The 7,132-nt window shown below is 29.5% G+C and overlaps 1 pseudogene; it reads left to right on the top strand.

Annotated features, from left to right (window-relative positions):
- LOC124887843 overlaps window positions 1-2,461 on the top strand; it is a 12,432-nt pseudogene extending 9,971 nt beyond the window's left edge.
- Window positions 2,462-7,132: the final 4,671 nt, after the last annotated feature.

Below are 7,132 nucleotides of genomic sequence, written 5' to 3'. Positions count from 1 at the left end.
TAAAGATATCAATTACGTAATCAAAACTTTAAATACATATATTTTTTAAAAAAATATATGCATTAATTATACATAAATATGCATTATTCATAGATACATACGCATAATTGAAAAAAATCTATGGATAACTCATATATACATATGCATATCTTCTTAAATACATATTTATAATTGGTAAAAAAACATATGTATTAAACTGGACAAATATATAGACATATTCATAGCCGAAAAATACATATTCAGACAAATGTGTGTGTGTGTGTATATATATATATATATATATATATATATATATATATATATATATCCATAGCAGTAAATATATATTCAGACTTGTAAAAAACATATGCAATATTCATATATACATATGCATTATGCATAAATACATATACATTAATAATATATGCATTATGCATAAATACATATGCGTTAATAATATATACATATGCTTTATGCATAAATACATATGCATATCTGGAAAAAACACATGCATTACTCAAATTACTTATGCATTACTCAAAATACATATGCATAAAATGGAAAATACAAATGCATATATGAAAAATACATATAGTAACTGGAATATAAATATTAATTACTCAAAAATATATTCAAAAATAGAAACCACATATTCATACCGACATATGCATAACAATAACATAAACTAACTGTTGTCAAATACATATGAAATATTCAACATTAAAGTAACATATGAAACCTAAGAAATATTCAACTAAATGTTAGTCCACCTAAAGTTAACTATTTTCAAATACAATAAATTCAAAATAAATGTCAAAAATCATACACTTCATATCTTTTGTTATCCCAATTTCCATAGGAGGCCTCATTGGTGCTTCATCATCACTTTGTGCCTTCTCTTCTTCTTTCCTCGAACCATAATGCCACAACATTGAAGCATATCTCGTGCGAAGAAAATCTAAATCAAAGTCAACATTTGGAACACATTCACCAAAGTAAGGCACTCAGCATATGTCATCATATATAAACCACAATTCCTGCAAATACAAATATATATCTATACCTTAACAAATACATCTTATATAATCCGTAAAATACAAATATATATCTTAAATTTAATAGATAAATATCTTCACATTATAAAGACAAAAATACATATATGAACATATTGTCCATAAAATATAAGATTACAAATAAAAAAATACATATCTACACTATAACAAATACAAATCTTACCAGTACCAAATACAAATACAAATACAAATTCTAGGTTTTATCTTGATCATTTTGGTGATTTAGGCTACATTCAGTGCATGAATTTTGCATCATTTCATGTGGCCCCTCCTAAATAAAACATTTGCAAATATCTTATCCTTCAGTAAGTGCAGAAAGTAAGCCAACAACTTTTTGAGTCATAAAGCCACCTTCTTTTTGCAAGTAGTAATTGTGATCTGTCACAAAATTTCATACTACATACATATAAGAGCATGTGAAACATACCACCTAGATCAAACTTTTAGCAACACCAATTAGGAAAAGCACATTGATATTTCATAAACACAAGCAGTGGTGGAGCCAGAATTTTTATTGAGGGGTTCAAAAGTAAACATACAGACTAGTCGAAGGGATTTCAATATCTACTATATATACATAAAAATATTTTTGATCATGTAAAAACAGTATGAAAATAGTATAGTTTTCTGTCGAAGGGGGTTCGGATGAACCCCTAAATTCAAGGTGGCTCCGCCGAAAATAGTATAGTTTTCTGTCGAAGGGGGTTCGGATGAACCCCTAAATTCAAGGTGGCTCCGCCATTGAATACTAGTAAGTAATCGAATCAGGTTTAACTTATATACATTAACAGTGACAATGCTTTCATACTATCAGTGTAATTTAACATGTTATGATACGTCAATATGTTGTCTAACATTTTCTATTGTAAATGTAGGGTTTATTATCGGTGCACACACAGGCATACACAAAGGTGTTTGGCAACAAAACAAGTCCAAAGAACAGATGGAAACTCAACAATCTTTGAGGTAACATACAAAGGAAGGCACAGTTGCAAAGTTGCATAATCAGATATTTTTTCACTAAACAACCAAAAACGCCTGAAACACAACCAAAAAAAAAGAATAAGAGATGATAATATTCAACTCTATACCAAACCATAACGTATAAAACTTTAACATCATAACAAAAGAAGAAGTTTTCACACCATTTTCATTTCCACCTACACCCCTAAACCTTGAGAATATTGAAGAAACAAAATTCTTTTCTGATTCTATGGTGCCATTGTTAAATGCCCCAAAATCAAGAATTTGAAATGGACTACATGACTCTGCACAACTCTAATTCATATCTCACTGAATTGATCTCGATCCCGACCTCGATTTCTAATGCCTTGTTTGCTGGAGACTAGGATTTGTCTGAGGATTTTGAATCTAATCTCACATTTGATATTTACGAGTTCTTCAGTTAATTTGAAATTAGAACATCAAGTTTGTAATAGTAGCATGTAAGTTTTGTGCAATATTTATATTATTTTTTAAGGCTAATTGATCGTAAACTAAAGTCAACTGACTGATGTTTAGAGAAAATAGTTGTAGTAAAAATTGTACGCCGATGAATTCATGTTTGTAATTACAAGTTTTGGCAAAATACATACAGTAACAAACCTTTGTACAAAATACATATCTTACATATAACAGATATAAAATAAATACAATTAGGGACTACAATTCCACATCTTAACAACACATTAGGGACTACAATTTCATATCTTAACAAAACTGAAAAATAAATAAACACCTAATAAATTGTATATATGAAATACATATATGAACATGTTGTCCAAAAGCTATAAAATTTTACAAATAACAACATAACTCATCCATTTTTTCTTCTTCGGATTCATAATCAGATGAAACATGACTTGCAATTTTACTAGATTCACCTTTTTCATCCGACTTCATCTTTTTCATCAATTTTTAATTTTTTGTGGGTTTTGGGGATGAATATTTTTTCAAATCTTTCCATTTTATTTTTTTTCACAATGTTCTCAGGATTGTTATAGTGCTTCAAACTCACTTCTTCACCGCTAACACCACCCTTAGGCTGAATATTAGTAGAACACAAGTTAAAATCTTCATCTTGTGTTAACCCAAGACTAAACGATGGTAGTTCATCGGAAACCAAATTCATCGGTTGAATACCTTTAATGAAACTACTACGATTTGCATGTTGTGCCATTATAGCGGAACTTCGAAAAATTTCAACACACACAAAAAAAAACCCTAACAGACCAAATCGGCGAAGAAGAATGAAAATTTGAAAAAAAAATCGACAATAAAATACATAAAAGGATTTATATGAAAAATATAACTTGCATTAACTTTAAAATAAACTTACCTTAATTGAAGGATGCAATGTTTATCAAGATCTTGAGAGATAAAATGATTTTTGAAAAAAAAAATTGAAGATTGAAGGAAAGTAGATTTGATAAAGTAGCGGAAAAAGGGGGTGGGTAAAAAGAGGAGTTCAAGTCACGCGTTTTTCCCTGACAAAGGTAAAATATTGCTATGTTTTGTTATTAGTTGTAATTTTGAGAAGCTATTGCTATTAATTGTTTAATGTCTTAAAGTTGCTAGTTTATGTAATTTTTCCAATAGTTTACCCCAATACAAATTTCTTGGGGTGACAAAACTAACCCAAACTCATTTGACCCGTCCAACCCGTTCATATTTTAATGGGTTGGGTTAGAGTAATTTTGAAGATGGACTGATTTGGTCCAGCCCAAGTGAACCCATCATAAATTATCGACCCAAATGGGCTTACAATGATGCCCAACTTTGAATCATACAGATGTTAAAACCTATTACTTATAGTTTTATTTTTAATATTTTTTTTAATTGCTTCAATTATATTCTTTTTTTGTCTTGAAAAAATTATTTTAATAAGTAATTTTTTTAATAAAAAAATATTTTTTTCTTACACCATCCCCCGAACCCCCCCTCCCACCCCACAAAAAAATTAAAACTTATTTTTTACCTCACCTACCTCCACATATCCCGACCCCCAGCCCCCTCCTCCCCCAATAATTATTTTAAAAAAAATTATCCTTTTGACCCCAACCACTCCCTACTCCCGAGCACCACTCAGACCCCCAACCCACCCCACTTACCCCACCCAAAAAAATATTTAATTTTTTTCTTGCCCCACCCACCTTGTCTATCCCAACCCACCCCAGCCCTATGCCTCTATTTTTTTTTAATTTGCATACAAGAGGTTTAAAAATAAATTACATAGAAAATACTATGAATAAAAACACAAAGTCAAATTTAAAGATAGTATAGTCCTTATGTCTAGTTAATCAAGGAGAGATACGGGGGTTAAAGATAATTAACTTTGCTGGTGTGATGATTTTAAATGATGGATCGAAATTAAACATTTGAGATACGGGATAGGTTGTATTGTGAATAATTCTATTATATTTTTTATTTTTTTACTTGAAAATAATAATAATAACAATATAGATATAAATCTAAAAAGAAAATAAAAAAAATATCATTTCAACCTAAATTGCTACTAGAATAATTATTCAATGATGGGTTAGGTTGGACGGATTGGGCTACAACCCATTGTTTAACCCATTTTGGCTCAACCCATCTTAGCCTATCTATATTTTGAGCGATTTGGGCAATGACCCATTTGTTGCTTTAGTCCATTTTGACCTGTACAAATTCGATTCAACCTGTCCATTTGTCATTCCTACAAATTTATATCGAGAAAAGATATAAAATCACTACTGAAGTTGTCCCGAATTTGCAAAAAGACATTTCAATTTTGCAGGCAACCTATTACCCTATAAAATAGTACAAATCGTTGTAAATAGACTGTTTTGATCAACTTTTAGCCCATGTCTGTATTCACGCAAAGGACACACATTAGGCTGAAAAATTTATTGCAACCACCAGTTAAAAAATGTCACGTGTAATTTTCTTGGTCAATTGTTTTAAACACCTATCTTCCCTTCTCATTAATAAAATCGATTTTCATCATCTCTATTGAAAAAGCCTTGAAGCTTAGGGAAAAAAAATGATTCTCTTCTCAAGCTATTCTCAACAAAGTTCGTAATTTACCTACACTATATGCTCGTCAATTATTTTAAATACCTCCTTCTCTTCTCTTTAACAAAATTAATTTTTCAAAATCTCCATTGAAAGAACCTTGGTGGAAAAAAAAATTATCTTCTCAAGCTATTCTTAACAAAGTTCGGAATTTACCTACACTATACGCTCAATCTCCCCTTCTAAAAGTATCATTTCAATCGATAAAGAAAAAGAAAGAGTAAAATGAAAGAAAAAGTCGAAAAAATAAAAAGAGAGAAAAGAAATATTGGATTAAAGGGAGAGGTGAAGCGTCTCGGGTTGGGTTAAAGGGTTAAACTCGATCTTTATTAATTATTTATTTTAAATAATTAATTAAAAAAGAGTGTCCAACACGTGCCTTTTTATAGTACAAAGTTGATGTAAAAATCATCTATTTATAATAATATGTATTAATTTTACAAGTAATAAATTGTTTGCAAAGTTATTCAGGACAATTTCAATAATAAATTTATGTTTTTACTGATTTATATTGGGCGAAATGATCTCGCGAACCCTTGTAGTTGTTCGAGTTTGTAAAGTGAACACATCTACTTAAACTTTTATAATCTGAAATCCTTAACTCAATAAAATTCAACACTGCAAACTCTTTTGATGCATATGTAGCATTAGGTTGTTGATTAGGGAAGTGCGTGTTTGCATGCAATTTTTGATGCACGCGAGATTAAAAAAAATATATTTTAAATATTTCATAAAATTTAAAAATACTAATAAGTTTTTTTTTTTTGAAAAACAAAATCCCTTTCTCGCACCCCTCCCCGTCCTGCCCCCTCTCCCCTACATCCAGCAATCCCCCTTCCCTCGTCCCCACCCCCAAAACCCAGTCACCCTTCCATTTTTTTTTCTTTCTTCTTCCTTGTCACCTCCCACCCCGTCTCCCCCACTCCCAAACCCATCCTCCTCCAATTTTTTTCTTTCTTCTTCTTTGTCACCTCCACCCTCGTCTCCCCCACCCCCAAACCCATCCCCTCTAATTTATTTTTTGTTCTTCTTTTTTCTCACCCCATCCTACTATTTTTTCTCTAGCCCCCACGCCCTCCAGATCCAAAAGAAGAAAACAATTTATTTTTCTTCTTCAAAATTTTCTTCCCCTTCATTTTAAATTTACTTTTTTTTGTACATTAATTTTTAAATTCAAACTTTTTCATGTTCTTTTAGAATTAAAATTTAAACTTGAATAGAAAGTAAGTGATAGTGGATATTGAAAAATTAACAAAGTCCAAGTATAAGCTTGAAGAGCAATAAATGGGTTTGTGTGATTTCGCAAAGATATTCAAAATTAAAAAATTTATTGTGTTTGTGTATTTGAATTTATAGTTGAAAATTTAAATTAATTGAAGAAGAATTTCAACTATTTGGAATGAAATTATAAATTTTCTATAATTTTTAAAAAGTTATTTATTCAATTAAATTTATTTTAATATTTAATTTTTTATGTGACATTTTAAAAATGATGTATAATTTAATGCAATATTTAAAAATGACGTGAAAGCAGACATGAAAATAGTTGTATTACACACATCAAAATATAATTTAAAATATCTATATCTATAATATATTAAAAGTGTGAAGACCCTTAGAAAAGTGATTTGAATTTTTCGCCCTTCATTAAAACACTCTGTAATAAACAAAATTGTCTTTTTACTGTTTAATATATGGTAAGAGAAAAATATATTTAAGAAGTTAAGGAATCCTAAAATATATGGTAAGTGGAAAATATATGGTAAAAAAATATTAGAAGAGTTGATAATTAAGGTGTCCTAAATCTATAATGAGCGAAAAGTATATTTTATTAATACTCCTAATCTATTTAATTAAGGAAATATTCAATACTTTATATGTAATTTGATAAACAATAATACGATATTCAACTTGTGGGCCAAAATTTTGTGTTCCCTTTTTTCCCCTAAAATATTGAAAGGAATAGTTATACCTAATTATAATCCATAAATAATAATTGTGCATTTTTTACAAAGTATACAAAA

This window comes from Capsicum annuum, chromosome 10 (genome assembly GCF_002878395.1).
Source record: "Capsicum annuum cultivar UCD-10X-F1 chromosome 10, UCD10Xv1.1, whole genome shotgun sequence".
Classification (NCBI taxonomy): Eukaryota; Viridiplantae; Streptophyta; class Magnoliopsida; order Solanales; family Solanaceae; genus Capsicum; species Capsicum annuum.
The sequence above is the reverse complement of the archived record's forward strand: the minus strand, read 5'-3'. Positions and strand labels throughout refer to the sequence as shown.